We start from the raw sequence: 19,354 nt of genomic DNA on the forward strand, positions 1-19,354 counted from the left end.
GGCCAGGTATCGATGGAGACATCGAAGAAATGACCAAGAGCTGCCTAGGATGCCAGAAGGTCCAAAACGCTCCACCACAAGCCCCTCTACATCCATGGGAGTGGCCCTCATCTCCCTGGCAAAGGGTACACATCGACTTTGCTGATCCATTTATGGACTCAATGTTCTTAATCGCGGTTGATGCACACTCCAAGTGGCCGGAGGTAATAAAGATGTCCTCCACCACCACGGAAAAAACCATCACAGTATTAAGGACCATATTTGCCAGGAATGGGCTGCCGGAACAGATCTGTTCTGATAATGGACCGCAATTTGTGTCCGAAGAATTCAGGAAGTTCTTAAAAAACAATGGGGTTAAGCACTACACGTCAGCCCCATACCATCCCGCCACCAATGGATTGGCTGAAAGGTTTGTCCAGACCTTCAAGAAGGCCATAAAGGCCATGGGTAATGAAGACATAAAACTCCAGCACAAGGTGGATAACTTCTTGTTCGCATACAGGAATGCAACACATATGGTTACAAACCAAACTCCCGCCATGATGTTCTTCAATAGAAGCCTAAGATGCCAGCTGGATTTGATCAAGCCAAACATCAGAAGGGACGTGGAGAACCGGCAATTTCAAGGCATGAATGAAAGGCCAACTAGAACCTTCCAGGTAGGTCAACAAGTTTTGGCCCGGGACTACCGTACCGAGAAATGGCAGCCTGGAACTATCTGCACACGACTAGGACTCCTGATGTATACCGTGGACATCAGAGAAAGCATAATAAGGCGCCATGCTGACCAAATCATAGAGTCATCCGAAAAGGGACAACCTACACCACAACTCTATACGCCTAATGATGAAGTAGAGATACCCATATCTACCTCCAATCCGGTGATACTGGAACCCGATGAACCCGACACTGGCATTCAAGCCGAATCAGCCTTACCAAAAGAACCTACTACACCACCAGAAACTACTACACCACCGAGGTGTTATCCGGACCGAGTCAGGAAGCCTCCAGAGAGACTGACTTATAATTAATTAACTGCAGCAATGTGTAGATTATTTTTCTTGTAACATGTCATTAATGATTACTTAAAATATTATGTACTGGTTGGCTAAAAGGGGAGGAATTGTAGTGTATGTGCCTTTAAGAGCCCCATGTGTACTGTAATGCCGGTAATGGCCACTCGAGCTATGTAAGCCTGTATATTGTGTTGTATCAGTTAGTTCCCCTCCAGACTTTGTTTAGTAAACACCTGTGAAACCAACTCCTGTCTTCAGTGTCTCTATCAACACACGGACACAACAACAAGCCCCTCTCCATCCATGGGAATGGCCCTCATCACCATGGCAACGTGTGCACATCGACTTTGCTGGACCATTCATGGACTTGATGTTCTTGATTGCAGTCGATGCACATTCCAAATGGCCCGAGGTCATTAAAATGAAATTAACCACATCTGAAAAGACCATTTCAGTTCTGAGGACCATGTTCACTAGAAATGGCCTACCAGAACAAATCTGCACAGACAATGGACGACAATTTGTCTCTGACGAATTCCAAGGTTTCATGAGGAAAAATGGAATCAAGCACTACACATCTGCCCCGTACCATCCAGCTACAAATGGCTTGGCAGAAAGATTCGTACAGACTTTCAAGAAGGCCATCAAAGCAATGTACAGCGAGAGTCTACCACTGCAACACAAGATAGACAATTTCCTCTTTGCTTATCGGAACGCAGTACACGCAGCCACTAATCAGACTCCAGCGATGATGTTTCTGAACAGGAACCTGAGATCTCGCATGGACCTTCTTAAACTGAATGTACGTCGTGATGTAGAGAACAAACAGTTCAAACATTTGAATGCTAAGCCAACAAGAAGCTTCAGTGTGGGACAGTCAGTTCTTGCTCGTGATTTCCGGACAGAAAAGTGGCAACCAGGGACAATATCCACAAGAGAGGGACCACTGATGTATACTGTGGATGTAGGAGAGAACGTTTTGAGATGTCATGTGGACCAAATTCTGGATGTTCAGGTGGAAAACACCCCTATACCTCGCCCAGACTCACCTGACATGGAAACAGACACTCCTGATTCATCAGCATCAGCACCAGCCTCATCCACAGCTGAGAGCTCTACCTGTGCTGATAGCTCACCTGATGCACCTGTACCTGTACAGTCTCATTCCCCAAAGCAAGAGAGTCTGGAGAGACATTACCCAGAGAGGCAGAGGAGGCCTCCCCAGGGACTTGACTTGTAAAAGGGCTGTTGACAAAATAAAATGTTATGTTGGAATTTGTATTTTGTTACTTTTAAGAAAACCAAAAGGTTACTGTAAAGACAGGCTCTCTATGTTAATTATAGAAATTTTGTGTTAATATACTATTAAACTAAAGTGGGAGGAAGTGTAATGTATACAACATTGAAGGGACTACTTTGCTTTGCGGATGTACATCCTTAGTTGCGAGCGTATATAACAGACGCGTATCGATTTGTATAGTCAGTGCCGAAGTTCTAGTTACCCAGTAAAGATCACTTGAAGTTACTCTCAGTCTCTGCTGCTTTATTACTTTATGTAGTTGGGTATAGTGGTACAAACACAACAGTTACCCTTATAGTGTTTGTTCAGGAGTGCAAATCCCATGGAGTGAATGTTGTGACACTGAATTCGGTAAATACAGTAACTCATGGGCTGGCTGGCACCAGAAAAAAAATGTCCCAGAAATCAGTCGGAATGTCATAAAAACCCAACTGGTTCACCAATGCCCTTCAGTGAAGGGAACCTTCCCACCCCGACCCAATCTGGGCCCACCCGTGACTCTTGACACTTTGATGTCTGTACCGAGGCAGGCAGCTCTGTGGTGATCAGTCACAGGCTGGTCAGGCCTATCAGCGAGCTTCTCTCCATTGGTAGCCTCCTGGGGCGGGTAATTCAGCTGTGGCCCCATCGACAGCTGAGATTTTCCCGGCACCTTGAGTTAACTGACATTCTCTCTCCGGCTCGGACAGTAAACAGATTCTCCTCTTCATTTCTTTAGTTCCAGTTCACCCCCCCTTGAAAATGCAATTTCTAAGTTCCATGAAGTGCCTCACAAATCATTCCAGAAGTTTCTATATTCCATCGCTCTCTGTCTGCTCAAATGAGCAGCGAATACCTTCTGCTTCTCTTCCCATATCTCAGTCAGCAGATCAGAATCTCCTCATCTTTTGCACATGAACTAGAAGATTATCTGCACAACATAAATCTTCAAGCAAATGCTGCTCGAGATTTCTGGCATTACATTTCTCTGGGGGACTTCACGGAAATGTTGCCATCTTTTCTGCCCACTGCTTTTCTGTCCTAGGCACAGGAGGAGGCCATTCAGCCCCTCGAGCCTGTTCCGCCATTCAATAAGATCGAGGCTGATCTGCACCTCAACCCCATCTACCCGCCTTTGCTCCACATCCCTCGATACCCCTTACCCAACAAAATTCTATGGCTCTCAGTCTTGACCCCCAACATCCACCACCTTTTGGGGGAGAGGGTGACATGAATCTTGTCAGTCATGTGAAAATGACTTATGTAATAATACTGGGCGGCCTGCTGGTGGCGCTGTCCAGGGAGAGTATAAATACTCGGGCATGGGCCCAGCTTGCTCAGGACATTCTTTAACAGGAACTAGTGAAGGACACAACTAGACCTCCATGTTGTAAAACAGTTGATTAAAGCCTTGTTTAATACTCAGACCAAGTGCCTCGTAGTTTTCTTACGTCAGAGAATTCCAGATTCCCACTGCCCTTTGTGTGAAGAAGTGCTTCCTGACATCACCCCTGAATGGCCTGGCTCTAATTTGAAGGTTCTGCCCTCTTTGTTCTGGACTCCCCCCACACCAGAGGAAATCGTTTCTCTCTCTCTAACCTATCGAATCCTTTAATCATCTTAAATACCTTGATTAGATCGCCCCTTAATCTTCTAAACTCGAGGGAATACAAGCCACATTTATGCAACCTGTCCTCATAATTTAATTGGTAGTCACTTTTCAATCTCACCCTCTATTGTTCTCCAAAAAATCTCCTGTTTTTTAGGGTTCAGCAAGTAATGTTTAGAGGAGTTAGGTCAAGGAGGGGAGACTGAGAGGGGTAAAACCCTAAAGTCTTACAATGTACCATGTTTTAAGCTCCAGGCCTGGCAATTGCTTGTCTTCCCTTCGACTCTGTTCAGTCTCGGTGATGTTTTGCGCTGTGGTCCTTGGCCCCTCACTTACATTTCTCAATTAGAGGAAAGCTAGATGGGCGTACTCGAATGCTTCAGTGCGATAGTGGCTGAGATTCTTTTTATACCATCAGTCACTGCACTGTGACAGGACGGTAGTGATGAAGCTGTCATTTTACACTCGCTCCTCTCCACCACCCTGACAGCTAGCAACGCTTCATTTCTGAGCATTGTGAGTGAGTGTCAGCGGCTTAATCGGCCATGACTGGGGTGTGTGATGGGTCAGCACAGCGACGCCTGATACTATCCACACCTGACCATCCAGCAGGAGAGCTGGACAATTCTTTCCTCCTTTACCTGGGGTTTTGAGGTCATTCGTAGCGCCCCTGAGATCAGTGAACTCAGCCCAGGCCAGGGGTTCAAGGTGGGATCTTCCTGCTCTGTGAGACTCATCAGAGAAACTCGCTGAACCACCAACAACATCTTGCATTTATACAGCGCCTTTAACGTAGTAAAATGTCCCAAGGCGCTTCACAGGAGCGTTTACCAGACAAAGTTTGACCCCGAGCCACATAAGGAGATATTGGGACAGCGACCAAAAGCTTGGTCAAAGAGGTCGGTTTTAAGGAGCGTCTTAAAGGAGGAAAGAGAGGCGGAGAGGTTTAGGGAGGGAATTCCAGAGCTCGGGGCCCAGGCAGCTGAAGGCACGGCCACCAATGGTGGAGCGATGGAAATCGGAGATGCGCAAGAGGTCAGAATTGGAGGAGCGCAGAGATCTCGGGGGGGGGGGTGTTGTAGGGCTGGAGGAGGTTACAGAGATAGGAAGGGGCAAGGAAGCCATGGAGGGATTTGAAAACAAGGGCGGGAATTTTAAAATCAAGGTGTTGCTGGACTGGGAACCAATGTTGGTCAGCGAGCACAGGGGTGATGGGTGAACGGGACTCGGTGCGAGTTAGGACACAGGCAGCAGAGTTTTGGACGAGCTCAGGTTTACAGAGGGTGGAATGTGGGAGGTCGGCCAGGCGAGCATTGGAATAGTCGAGTCTCGAGGTAACAAAGACATGGATGAGGGTTTCAGCAGCAGATGGGCTGAGACAAAGCCTTGCGAAATATTTATACCCAAATGACCGAGATTAACTCGTGCTACACAGTGACTTACAATCGCAGATTACCAGCTCCATAGCAACTGTTTCTCTCAATCAACCTCCCTGTTCTGAATTACAAGTCGTCAGCCTGTCACCCGCCCATTATTACCTGGTTGTACCCTACGTTAGTGGGCGGGACTTGGCTCAGGATCGAAACACTGAGCAAAGCCCAGGAAGAGATGAGTCAGCACTGCTCTCCACTGCAAAAACACATTTCCCACTGCATGATCACTTTATCTAAAAACATAGACATAATTAAACTTGGATCGAACCTTGGTTAAATCACACTTGGAGCACTGTGCACGGTTCTGGTCTCCATATCACAAAAAGGATAGAGAGGCACTGGAGAAGGTGCAAAAAAGATTTACAAGAATGTAACCAGAACTGAGCAGTTATACCTATCAGGAAAGATTGAATAGACTGGGGCCCCTTTCTCTAGAAAAGAGAAGACTGAGGAGCAACCTGATAGAGGGCTTTAAGATTATGAAGGGTTTGATAGGGTAGACGTAGAGAAGATGTTTCCACTTGTGGGGGAGACCAGAACTAGGGGCCATCAATATAAGACAGTCACTAATAAATCCAATCGGGAATTCAGGAGAAACTCCTTTCCCCAGAGAGTGGTGAGAATGTGGAACTCGCTACCACAGGGAGTGGTTGAGGTGAATAGTATAGATACATTTAAGGGGAAGCTAGATAAACACATGAGGGAGAAGGGAATAGGAGGTTATGCTGATGGGGTGAGATGAAGAGGGGTGGGAGGAGGCTGGTGTGGAGCAGAAACACCGGCACGGACCAGTTGGGCCGAATGGCCTCTTTCTGTGCCGTACACACTCTGTAACTAAGAAGGTTCGCAGCGTCGGCTGAAAGTTCTAAAGGACTAGTCACCCTGGTTACTGCTGCCCCGAGGACTAGTCACCCTGGTTACTGCTGCCCCGAGGACTAGTCACCCTGGTTACTGCTGCCCCGAGGACTAGTCACCCTGGTTACTGCTGCCCCGAGGACTAGTCACCCTGGTTACTGCTGCCTCGAGGACTAGTCACTCTGGTTACTGCTGCCCCGAGGACTAGTCACCCTGGTTACTGCTGCCCCGAGGACTAGTCACCCTGATTTACTGCTGCCCCGAGGACTAGTCACCCTGGTTACTGCTGCCCCGAGGACTAGTCACGCTGGTTACTGCTGCCCCGAGGACTAGTCACCCTGGTTACTGCTGCCCCGAGGACTAGTCACTCTGGTTACTGCTGCCCCGAGGACTAGTCACCCTGGTTACTGCTGCCCCGCGGACTAGTCACCCTGGTTACTGCTGCCCCGAGGACTAGTCATCCTGGTTACTGCTGCCCCGAGGATTGGTTCTGTCCAAAATGGCTTTATAAACTTAACAGAAAATGATTTAAAAGAGGTTAATTTAACTCATTGAGGGTTTGTTAAATATTCACAGACCCAAATGAATCAGAATAATTTCAGGCAAGTGTGTATTTTACTCATAACTTGAAAAGCTGCCTCATAGACTATCACCTGCCCTGTATGCCTATAAAAAATAACTTGCATTTCCACAGCACCTTTCACAACCTCAGGACGTCCCAAAGTGCTTTACAGCCAATTAAGTACTTTTTGGAGGTAGTCACTGTTGTAATGTAGGAAACGCGGCAGCCAATTTGCGCACAGCAAGCTCCCACAAACAGCAATGTGATAATGACCAGATCATCTGTTTTAGTGATGTTGATTGAGGGATAAATATTGGCCCCAGGACACTGGGGAGAACTCCCCCTGCTCTTCTTCGAAATAGTGGCCGTGGGATCTTCTGCGTCCACCTGAGAGGGCAGATGGGGCCTCAGTCTAACGTCTCATCTGAAAGACGGCACCTCCAACAGGGCGGCACTCCCTCAGTGGCAAGCGCTGTACTCGGAGCTCCGACACGGCAAGAGAGCCCCAGGTGGGCAGAGGAAACGCTTCGAGGACACCCTCAAAGCCTCCTTGAAAAAGTGCAACATCCCCACCGACACCTGGGAATCCCCGGCCCAAGACCGCACAAAGTGGAGGCGAAGCATCCGGGAAGGCGCCGAACATCCCGAGTCTCTTCGCCGGGAGCAAGCGGAAGCCAAGCGCAGGAGCGCACGTCAACCCAAGCACCCCACCCACCCGCCCCTTCAACCACCGTCTGCCCCACCTGTGACAGAGACTGTAGGTCCCGCATTGGACTCATCAGTCACCTGAGAACTCATTTTTAGTGTGGAAGCAAGTCATCCTCGGTTCCGAGGGACTACCTAAGAAGAAGAGAAGAAGGTTCCCTCAGCACTGCACTGGGCGTGTCAGCCTGGATTTTTGTGCTCAAGTCTCTGGAGTAGGATTATGAACCCACAACCTTCTGACTCAGAGGCGAGTGTGCAACCCACTGAGCCACGGCTGGTAATGTCAACATGCCAGAATCAGTACAGATCTGTCGGTCACCTCACCCCCACCCCACCCCTCTCCCTCTGTAAATCTGCCTCGCTTCCTCTCTCCGCATCTTTACGTACACTCGGTCTCCTGTTCCAACTCTCCATTTCTGTTCAGTCTTTGTTCTGTGGGATGTTTGTCTATGTTGAAACATACTCTATAAATGCAAGTTATTGTTGGTGTGTGCACTGCTCAATAATCAAGCATTTCCCTGTTAGGGATACAATTAATAAAACAGTGTCTGCAATTGCTGCATTAATGTATGATATGCGAGCAGATGGATTACTGGTTAGATTGTTCAGAAATCTGTTCAGATTGTTTAAAAGAATTACATCTGTTCAATTTAAAATCCATTATGTAAAAGCTTCAGAACACTGCGATGTTGCACAACACAGGCCAGAGACTCATAAAAATGGAAAGAGATGACATGCAGCCGGTGAAGCAATAATAAATTATCAGCCATTGACAGAATCTAAAAGACTTGGGGCAAAGGTCTCCTGCTAACTGCACTTGTCTACTTGATGCAGATGTAGGAGGAACATTCTTGGCCATTGCCTCTGTGGAACCGCTTTAGTTTTATAGATTTATCATTAAAATTTAATTAAAATAGATATTAATGTTTGTCCTTCAGCTAGGAGACATTGGTTTGACCTCAATTGCTCCTTCAACCAAGTTACTGCTGCTTGAGCGAATACTTCTTTGCAGTCAGTGTTGGTACCAAGTTCTTGCTGATTGAGCTACAGTCAGACTTAGCAGGATTCCCGAGTCAGGCTGAACATATCTAACCAAAGGGGAATTGAGTTGTGGAACAAAGCATCAGGAAGCCAACGATATGAGGAGACAATCACCTACACTTCTGGTGAGAAAGGAGATGGACAGATACTGCGAGAAGGTGGAGAGGTCGGGCTGATCTGTCAAGTAAGCTCTCGGGGCCAATAACCTTTCTCTATTCATAGAAGTTCTTACATTCCTGTTTTCTTCTCAAGCTTTAGCCTGATGATTCCAGCTCACGCACCAACCAACGTTTTGGCCTTTTAAATTAAGTTGTCCAATTAATGGCCAACTATGGACAGTTATATCCATTAAGACCTATGTTGAGGTGAATCAAACTCATTTCACTTCGGACCGTGATGTTTGAACGAGCCCAGGAGCTTCCATCCCAGCAATCGGTGCTAGATTCCAAACTCCAAGTCCCAAGATGGTGTTGTAAATCATCTTAACATCCTCATCCCTTATTTAATTTATTAGGTGCCTGAGTCCTGACCTCAACAAGCTCCTCATTCAACACATCAACTAATTATTCCTAAAAAGGACAGAGGAGCAGATTTCACCCTCGTTCATTCGCACAATATTAAGAGGGCGCGGTTCCTGAAGCGATGTAATTACACAGCCACATTGGTGATTCCACATGTTACGGCCCAGACTCATACTGCGAGTCTGAACCCTGAACAGTTCCTGAAAAAGTGCAAAGCCCCTTGAGAGTAAGATACAAGGACACTTACTCCATGGAACTGGGCAGCACACAATGGATTACTGCATTGTGCACTTTCCCTCCGGACCTGTGCTCAAATCTGGGGTAGACCAATGGAATGAAAGCCGCTTAACACTGTTGGCGTTAAGTATCCAATAGGAAATCAGATTTGGAGAGAGGGTCAACTCAGTTCTTAGTTGCTATGACGCCACAAAACCAAACTGCCCTTAATTCAGCACTGTAGGAGCATTCTCACACCGAGAGAGCAGTGTGGCAGCTGTGAGAATGGAAATGTGATCCTGACATGGGAGGGTTTTTGTTGAGTCTGTGTTTTCTAAATGTAGTTATGCTGAATAACTGGACACAGACAACAGAATACTTAAACAGGTCTTTAGTAATTGAGGGTCAGGGCTGAACTGAAATACAAACTGCTCCACAGGGTTTATATACCGGTGTGGTCACCACCGGTACCTCAATATACAGGAGCCATCAGAAAGTAGTTCATCACCTTAAGGTAGTCTCTTAAGGTGGTACAGGTTACATACACTACAATTCCTCCCCTTTTAGCTTAACAGTGTACACCCCAATTTAAACATAACATGGATAACATATATACAACTTTCATACAAAACTGTTCAAAGATTCAATCTCTGAGGAGGCCTCCTGATCCGGGCCGGATAACGCCTTTCAGGGGTCTCTGGTTCTCATTGCTGGGGTGACTCATCCATTTGATCTCTTATGGATTGAACATCATCATGTACGTTCGAGTCTGAGGTAGATGCTACAGGCTCAATAACTTCTTCAACTGGTGTCTCTGCCGTAGACATGGGGTCGACCCTTGTTCTCGATTCCACAAGTTGGTCAGCATGACGTCATATTACATTCTCACCAACGTCTACCGTGTACATCAAGGGTCCTTGTCGGGCACGAATTGTTCCGGATTGCCATTTATCATTCCTATAGTCCCTGGCCAACACTGGTTGTCCTATTTCGAAACTCCGAGTGCCCTTGTTATTTACGTGCTGGAATTGTTTGTTTTCGACTTCCCTACGCACATTGGGTTTTAACAAATCCAATCGGGACCGCAACCTCCTGTTATAGAACATTATGGCAGGGCTTTGATTTGTCACTGCATGCGTGGCGTTTCGATATGCCATCAGGAAATTGTCCACCTTGTGTTGTAGTGGAATATGGTCTTCGCTCATGGCCTTTATCGCCTTTTTGAACGTTTGTACAAATCTCTCGGCCAACCCATTTGTAGCCGGATGATATGGGGCAGATGTATAGTGTTTCACCCCATTCTTCTTCATGAATTTCTGGAATTCTTCTGACACGAACTGTGGTCCGTTGTCTGAACATTTGTGTTCCGGCAGCCCATTCCTTGCAAATATGGTTCTTAGAACTGCGATCGTCTTTTCAGAGGTAGTGGTCGACATCTTAATCACTTCTGGCCATTTAGAATGTGCGTCTACCGCTATCAAAAACATGGAATCCATGAATGGACCTGCAAAGTCGATATGCACACGTTGCCATGGGGTTGAAGGCCATTCCCACGGATGTGGCGGTGCAATTGGAGGTGCATTTTGAACTTTTTGGCACCCTGAGCAGCTTTTAGTCAGATCCTCTATTTGTTTGTCGATACCTGGCCACCACACATAAGCCCTAGCAAGGCCTTTCATCTTGACTCCCCCCAGATGACCTTCATGCAGTTCCTTCAGAACTCTCTCCCTTAATTTAGGAGGAATAATCATCCTTGTTCCATACATCAATGTTCCTTGACAGACGGACAGCTGCTCTCGTCTGGCTGAGAATGCCGGTAACAGTGGTTCGCCATGTGTTGGCCATCCCTTCACTGTCAAATCATAGACCCGAGACAGTGTCGGGTCGTTTCTGGTCTCTCTCTCAATACTCGCATTGGTGACTGGTAAGCATTCGATGATGGTCGAGTGAAATATCTCGACAGGGTCAACTGCCGGTGCCTCTTCCGCTGTAGGTAGTGGCAGGCGCGACAGCCCATCAGCATTACCATGTTGCTTTGTACCTTTGAATTCAATATCATATTGATGTGCCCCTAGGAAAAGGGACCATCTCTGAAGCCTCTGCGCCGTCATAACCGGAACACCCTTCTTAGGGTTAAAGATGGAAACCAACGGCTGGTGATCTGTCAGCAGCGTAAACCTTTGGCCTTGCAGGTAATGGTTAAATTTCTTAACTCCCCACACGAGGCTGAGAGCCTCCCTATCTATCTGAGCATAGTTGCACTCAGCGGAGGTCAATGATCTGGATGCGAACGCGACTGGCCTTTCCAAGCCATTTGGCAACTTATGTGAGAGCACTGCCCCGATACCATATGGAGAAGCATCACAAGCTAAACGAATAGGCAGCGTTGGGTTAAAGTGAGCCAACACTTCCTTAGAGGTGATCAGTGCCTTGCTTTTTTGAAAAGCCCGCTTACAGTCCTCGCTCCACTTCCATGGTACTCCCATTTGCAAAAGAGTGTTCAGCGGGTGTAACAACGTGGATAAATTTGGAAGAAACTTGTGGTAATAGTTAATCAACCCAAGGAACGACCTCAACTGGGATACATTTTCCGGAGCGGGAGCTTTCACAACAGCTTCGATCTTGTCAGGTGACTTATGAAGCCCCTCCTGGTCAATGACGTGACCGCAGTACGAGATTCGCTTCTGAAAGAACTCACATTTCTGGCGATTAACTCTGAGTCCATATTCTTTCAATCTGGTGAGCACCTGCTCCAAATTCGCGAGATGTTCCTTATCATCATCTCCTGTAATCAGAATGTCGTCCAGGTAGCATTGTGTGCCTGGAATTCCCTGTAATACCTGCTCCATGGCCCTTTGCCAAATTGCTGGAGCCGATGCCACTCCAAAAACCAGTCTATTATACCGATATAAGCCCTTATGTGTGTTGATCGTGAGATACTGGCGTGACGCTTCATCAACTTCCATCTGTAAGTACGCCTGCGCCAGGTCTATCTTGGTGAAGTGTTTCCCGCCAGACAGCGAAGCGAAGATATCCTCAATCCGCGGAAGCGGATATTGCACCGTGTGAAGAACCGGATTAACAGTGATCTTGAAATCGCCACGGATGCGAACCTTCCCAGGTTCCCCCGGCTTGTTGCTCAATGAACGCTTCATGACGGGAACAATGGGCGTGGCCCATTCGCTCCAGTCCACCTTTGACAGTACTCCTGAACGTTCTAGCCCTTCCAGCTCTGCTTCCACAGCAGGTCGTATCGCATAAGGTACCGGTCTGGCTTTGAAAAATTTTGGGTTTGCATGTTCTTCAACCTTGATGTTTGCCGTAATTCCTTTCAGTGTTCCCAGTCCCTGTTGGAACACCTCCTTAGCATCGTCCAATATTTTGGACAGTCGTTTAGGTTTGACATCGTCCTCTTTACAGGAATCTACAGTTAGTGCTTGTAAGGAATGCCAGTCCGTATTTATTCTCCGGATCCATTCCTGTCCCAGTAGTGGTGGACCTCCCTCAGGTAATACATACAAGTCCATTCCCTGACTTTCTTTACCATTGTAGACCACCTTTACCTTTATCTTTCCGATGGGGTATACTCTTTGCCCCGTGTATGTTTTCAATACAATCTCCGTATCCCTCAGGGGAATGTGTGAGAATAACCTTTTGTACTCTTGCTTATTCATGACCGTCAATGCCGATCCAGTGTCCAATTCCGTCTTCACTTGGACTCCTGCTATCCGAAGCATGACCCAGATAGTTTGGTGGTCTGCTGTGTTACCCACATTATGTATTTTTAGACAACCCAGTTCCTTACTGCTGGAGTCTGAATCCGTCTTTTGTTCATCCGAACTGTTCTCGGTCACCTTGTGTACTTTCTTGTACTTCTCCTGCGGCGACTTTTTGTTGCTGGTCTTCTTTCCTGACCGGCATACTTTCGCTATGTGACCAAGTCTGCCACATTTCCTGCATTCTTTATCTTTGAACCAGCACTGGTTCTGATCATGCGTTGTCCTTCCGCAACGATAACACTTTGCTGCACCCAATGCCATTTCATTGGTGCTGAATTCCGATGGCCTTTGCTGCATTTCCGCAGTGCCTCGTGCTGCTGCCTCGTGCGATGCTGCAATGCTGAAAGCTTTGTCCAGCGTAAGATCCTTTTCCTCTAGCAGTCGCTTCTGGGTTCCTTCCTTTAGTAGCCCACACACGAACTTATCTCTCAGAGCGTCTGCTAGTCCTGTACCGAACTGACAGTACTTTGATAACTTGCACAGTTCGATTAAGAATTCAGCGTTGCTTTCCTCTTTAAGCTGAATTCTTTTGTAAAATTTAAATCGTTCCGCTATCAGCAGCGGCGTGGGGTTTAAATGCTCTTGCAGGATAGTAACAATCTCAGCGAAACTCTTTCCTACCAGTTTATCTGGTGTTACAAGGTGCCTTAATAACCCGTATGTCTTCGCACCCATCGAGTTTAATATGGTTAGTGCTTTCTTATCCGCCGGTACCTCATTCGCTGTACAGTAAACTTCAATGCGTTCCACATAAGTGGCCCAATCTTCTACATCGCTATCAAAAGCAGTGATGTTACCTGTTTTTGGCATCTTGTTGAGTTTCCTTTATTTTATTTATTTTTCCAAAATGGCGGCTTCCCATGCTTGGCGGCTTTTCTCGCGCTTATCTTCTTCCCCCGCCGGCTAAAATGGCGATTACCGTGCTGTTGCCGTTCTCGCCTCCCAGCGGTCCTTATTTCCCCCGACGCTGCTGCTCTTGTTCCCCGCCGCTCCCGCGGTTCTCGTGGACATTAACGCTTTTCTGGCTGCTGCGCATCTCTGCCCGATTGCAGTCCGGCCCTTTTCACCGGCTGCGGTCGTGTTCTCCGCCCTTTTCCTCGGTTTCCCTCCCCTTCTCCCACTGACAACTCGGTCGACTTTCTCTCCGTGTCGCTAGATCGGGCTTACCCGCCGCTGTCGTAGAAGGGATGATCACTGCCTGTTGCTGATGGTGGACTTCGTGGCCAGCAAATCCAAACCGGGTTCTCGATGCCTCCCGTGCGATGCGGTGCTCAGCAGGATGATGAGGGCGGATGCCCCTTTTCGACGCCCGTTCTGAGGACGAAGCTTCCTTGGATGCAAAACTGCTGATATACCTATCAATTCGTCCAATGAAAAGCGACGAGTTAAGAAAGTAGCTGTAGGTTTTTATTGACTAAATAACAGAGCCCACCCTCGTGGGTGATCGGATCCAAGAAGGAGGAATACCAGCCAGTCGACCACCTTTATACCCGGGCAGGTAGGTGGAGCCATGGGCGGAGTCGGCAGTGGTCAGCCCAGGTATAGCAGCGTGACAAGAGGCGACCTGGTACAGTGATACAACAATGTGAACAGTGATAACTATAGGGAAACGATCTAACAGTGATAACTATAGTGTAACGATAGTAAACGGTAAAAGTGGTTTACCACATTCACCCCTTGTTTAGATTTGAGTCCGGCGGGGTGAAGTGTACTACCAGTTCTGGTATGTCAGTCTGTCCGGAGGCCTCGTAAGCCTGTCTGATCGTCGCAGCGGCGGTGTTGCGTTCTCCGGTGTTAATGCTGGCGTCTGCGAGGTAGGCGAAGGCTCTTGGGGTTCCGGGAATTGGGGGGGTGGTGGGGGGGGGTAGCGGTGGTGTCTCCGGAGTGCCCGAGGGTGCGAGGTCTCGTAAGGAGACTGTGTCCTCCCGCCCGTCTGGGTAAGCCACGTAGGCGTACTGGGGGTTGGCGTGCAGGAGGTTCACCCTCTCGACCAGGGGGTCCGTTTTATGGGCCCTCACGTGCTTTCGCAGCAAGACAGGCCCCGGAGAGGTCAGCCAGGTTGGTAGCGTGGTTCCCGTAGTCGACTTCCTGGGGAAAACAAACATTCGTTCATGGGGGGTGGCGTTAATGGCAGTGCAAAGTAGTGACCGGGTGGAATGCAGCGCCGCTGGGAGGACCTCCTGCCAGCGAGAGGTTGGGAGGCCCTTAGACTTTAAGGCTAAGAGGACGGCCTTCCATACCGTCGCGTTCTCTCTTTCCACCTGGCCGTTCCCTCGGGGGTTGTAGCTGGTGGTCCTGCTAGTGGCGATGCCTCTCGCTAGTAGGAACTGACGGAGTTCCTCGCTCATGAAGGAGGCGCCCCGGTCACTATGTATATAGTTTGGGAACCCGAACAAGGCAAAGAGGTCGTTCAGGCATTTAACGACCGTGGTGCTGGTCATGTCTGGGCAGGGGAAGGCAAAGGGGAAACGGGAGTACTCATCAACAATGTTGAGGAAGTACACATTACGGTCAGAGGACGGGAGGGGCTCCTTAAAATCGATGCTCAAGCGCTCGAAGGGGCGGGTGGCCTTGATCAGGCTTGCTCTGTCCGGCCTAAAGAAGTGCGGTTTGCACTCGGCACAGGTCTGGCAGTTCCTGGTCATGGTCCTGACCTCCTCGATGGAGTAGGTCAGGTTGCGGGCCTTAATGAAGTGGTAAAGCCTGGTGACCCCGGGGTGGCAGAGGTCGTTGTGGAGGGTCTGAAGTCTATCAATTTGCACGTTGGCGCATGTAATTCGCGATAGAGCGTCAGGGGGTTCGTTCAGCTTACCAGGCCGGTACAAGATATCATAATCGTAGGTGGATAGCTCGATTCTCCACCTCAAGATCTTGTCGTTCTTGATTTTACCCCTCAGCTTGTTATTAAACATAAAAGCGACCGAACGCTGGTCGGTGAGGAGGGTAAATCGCTTGCCTGCGAGGTAATGCCTCCAGTGGCGTACCGCCTCCACAATCGCCTGGGCCTCCTTCTCGACCGAAGAGTGTCGGATCTCGGGGCCCTGTAGGGTCCTTGAGAAGAAGGCCACCGGTCTCCCCTCCTGGTTGAGGGTAGCGGCTAGGGCGAAGTCGGATGCATCGCTCTCCACTTGGAAGGGGATGGACTCATCCACTGCGTGCATAGTGGCCTTAGCAATGTCTCCCCTGATGAGGGAGAAGGCCGCGCGCGCTTCTTCCGTAAGGGGGAAGGAGGTGGACTTCATGAGGGGTCTGGCTTTGTCCGCATAATTCGGCACCCATTGGGCATAGTATGCGAAGAGCCCCAGGGTTCTCTTCAGCGCCTTTGGACAGTGGGGAAGGGGTAGCTCCATGAGGGGACGCATTCTTTCGGGATCGGGGCCGATGATTCCGTTCTCTACTACGCAGCCGAGGATGGCAAGGCGCGAGGTGTTAAACACACATTTCTCCTTATTGTAGGTGAGGTTCAGCCGTTGGGCCGTACGGAGGAATCTTTCCAGATTAGCATCATGGTCTTGCCGGTCGCGGCCGCAGATGGTGACGTTATCTAGATAGGGGAACGTGGCTTGCAGCCCGTTCTGGTCAACCATCCGGTCCATCTCCCTTTGGAAGACCGAAACCCCGTTGGTGACGCCGAAGGGGACCCTAAGGAAGTGGTAGAGGCGGCCATTCGCCTCGAAGGCGGTATACTGGCGGTCCTCGGGGCGGATAGGGAGTTGGTGGTAGGCCGACTTAAGGTCGATGGTAGAGAATACCCGGTATTGAGCAATCTGATTGACCATATCAGATATGCGGGGAAGGGGGTATGCGTCCAGCTGGGTGTACCGGTTTATGGTTTGGCTGTAGTCGATGACCAGGCGGTTTTTATTGCCGGTCTTAACGACTACAACCTGGGCACGCCAGGGGCTGCTGCTCCCCTCGATGATGCCCTCCTTCAGGAGACGCTGCACCTCAGAGCTAATGAAAGCTCTGTCCCCGGCGCTGTACCGCCTGCTCTTGGTAGCGACGGGTTTGCAGTCGGGGGTGAGGTTAGCGAACAGGGAAGGTGGCGGGACCTTGAGGGTGGATAGGCCGCAGGTGTTACGCAGTGGGCGATTTAAAGGCTGCTGGTTGTCGACTGTGAGCGGGGGGAGGGGTCCACCGTATGCTAGAGTGACGCTTTGGAGGTGGGATTGAAAATCCAGCCCTAGTAGGACGGCAGCGCATAGCTGGGGCAGGACGAGGAGTTTAAAGTTTTTATACTCCGTGCCCTTAACCGACAGGGTCACAACACAGTAGCCGCTGATGTCTGTGGCGTGGGACCTCAATGCCATCGAGATCCGGTTGCGCGTTGGCTGGACAGTGAGGGAGTAGTGGCTCACCGTGTCTGGATGTATGAAGCTCTCCGTGCTTCCGCTGTCGAACAGGCAGGTCGTGGCATGGCCGTCTACTTTGATGTCCATCATTGACTTGGACAGCTGATGCGGGCGAGCTTGGTCTAGCGTGACGGAGGCTAGTGTGTGGCTGAGCGGGTCGCTGTAGTCTGTAGGTGAAGCGGTCGTCAGGTCTGGAGGTAAGGTGACGGTCGAGCGTGGTGGGTTGATACGCTTATCAATTACTTCATAAAAGGTGATGAGTCGAAGAAGAGATGATGAGTCGAAAGAAGAGATGAATAAGGCTTTTATTAGCTAAGAAGAGACCATGCTTCTTCGTGAGTGACTGAACAAGTCTGAACGAAACCCACACAGTGGTGGGTGGAGTCAGCTGAGGCATGCCTCCATACACAGCGCCACCCAGAGGTGGCAATATACAATACAGTGGTTTACCACATTCACCCCTTGTTTAATGTGAAGTCCGGCGGGGTGAAGGGTACTACAAGTTAAGTCTATCAGGAGGCCTTGTCTGATGTCCTGATCGTCGTGGTGGCGGCGGTGGTGTTGCAGCATCCGACGTCGGGTCTGGTGTCTGGGTGGTTGGCGAAGATTCCTGGGGCTTTGGCATGCCGTCTGCAGGGGTTGGGTTGGGAGGGGTGGTGGGGGATAACAGTGGTAAGGGGGATAACGGTGGTAAGGGGGATAACGGTGGTAATTCAGGGGTACCCGAGGGTGCGAGATCTCGTATGGAGACCGTGTCCTCCCGCCCGTCTGGGTATGTCACCCAGGCATACTGGGGGTTGGCGTGTAGGAGGTGCACCCGCTCGACCAGGGGGTCCGTTTTATGCGTCCTCACGTGCCTCCGCAGTAGGACGGGCCCAGGAGAAGTCAACCATGCCGGTAGCGAGGTTCCCGATGTAGACTTCCGGGGGAAAACGAACATTTTCTCATGAGGGGTCGCATTAGTGGCAGTACAAAGCAGTGACCGAATGGAGTGAAGCGCTGCAGGGAGGACCTCCTGCCAGCGGGAGGTCGGAAGGCCCTTAGATTTTAGTGCTAAGAGGACTGCCTTCCAAACCGTCGCGTTCTCCCTTTCCACCTGGCCGTTCCCCCGGGGGTTGTAACTGGTGGTCCTGCTCGTGGCGATACCTTTTGTTAGCAGGTACTGCCGAAGTTCGTCGCTCATGAACGATGAGCCCCTGTCGCTATGTATATAGCTGGGGAACCCGAACAGAGCGAAGATGTCATTCAGACACTTGATGACCGTGGTACTGGTCATGTCTGGGCAAGGGATGGCAAAGGGGAAACGGGAGTACTCATCAACTATGTTGAGGAAGTACACATTGCGGTCAGCGGAGGGGAGGGGCCCTTTAAAATCGACGCTCAGGCGTTCGAAGGGGCGGGTGGCCTTGATCAGGCTTGCTCTGTCCGGCCTATAGAAGTGCGGTTTGCACTCGGCGCAGATTTGGCAGCTCTTGGTCATGGTCCTGACCTCCTCGATGGAGTAGGGCAGGTTACGGGATTTGATAAAATGGAAAAACCTGGTGACCCCCGGGTGGCAGAGGTCATTGTGGAGGGACTGCAGCCTATCACTCTGCGCGTTGGCGCATGTACCACGTGATAGGGCATCTGGGGGCTCATTGAGTTTCCCTGGCCGATACAAGATATCATAATTGTAGGTGGAGAGTTCGATTCTCCACCTCAAGATCTTGTCGTTCTTGATTTTACCCCTCTGCTTATTATTAAACATAAAAGCTACTGAACGCTGGTCAGTGAGCAGGGTAAATCGTTTCCCGGCCAGGTAATGCCTCCAGTGACGCACCGCTTCTACAATAGCCTGGGCCTCCTTTTCGACGGAGGAGTGTCTCGTCTCGGGGCCCTGGAGGGTCCTTGAGAAAAAGGCCACGGGTCTGCCCGCCTGGTTAAGGGTCGCGGCTAGGGCGAAGTCGGAGGCATCGCTCTCCACTTGGAAGGGGATGGACTCATCCA

The sequence above is a fragment of the Somniosus microcephalus genome, chromosome 34 (assembly GCF_052327205.1).
Source record: "Somniosus microcephalus isolate GS21.2 chromosome 34, FLI_Smic_1.0, whole genome shotgun sequence".
NCBI classification, from domain to species: Eukaryota; Metazoa; Chordata; class Chondrichthyes; order Squaliformes; family Somniosidae; genus Somniosus; species Somniosus microcephalus.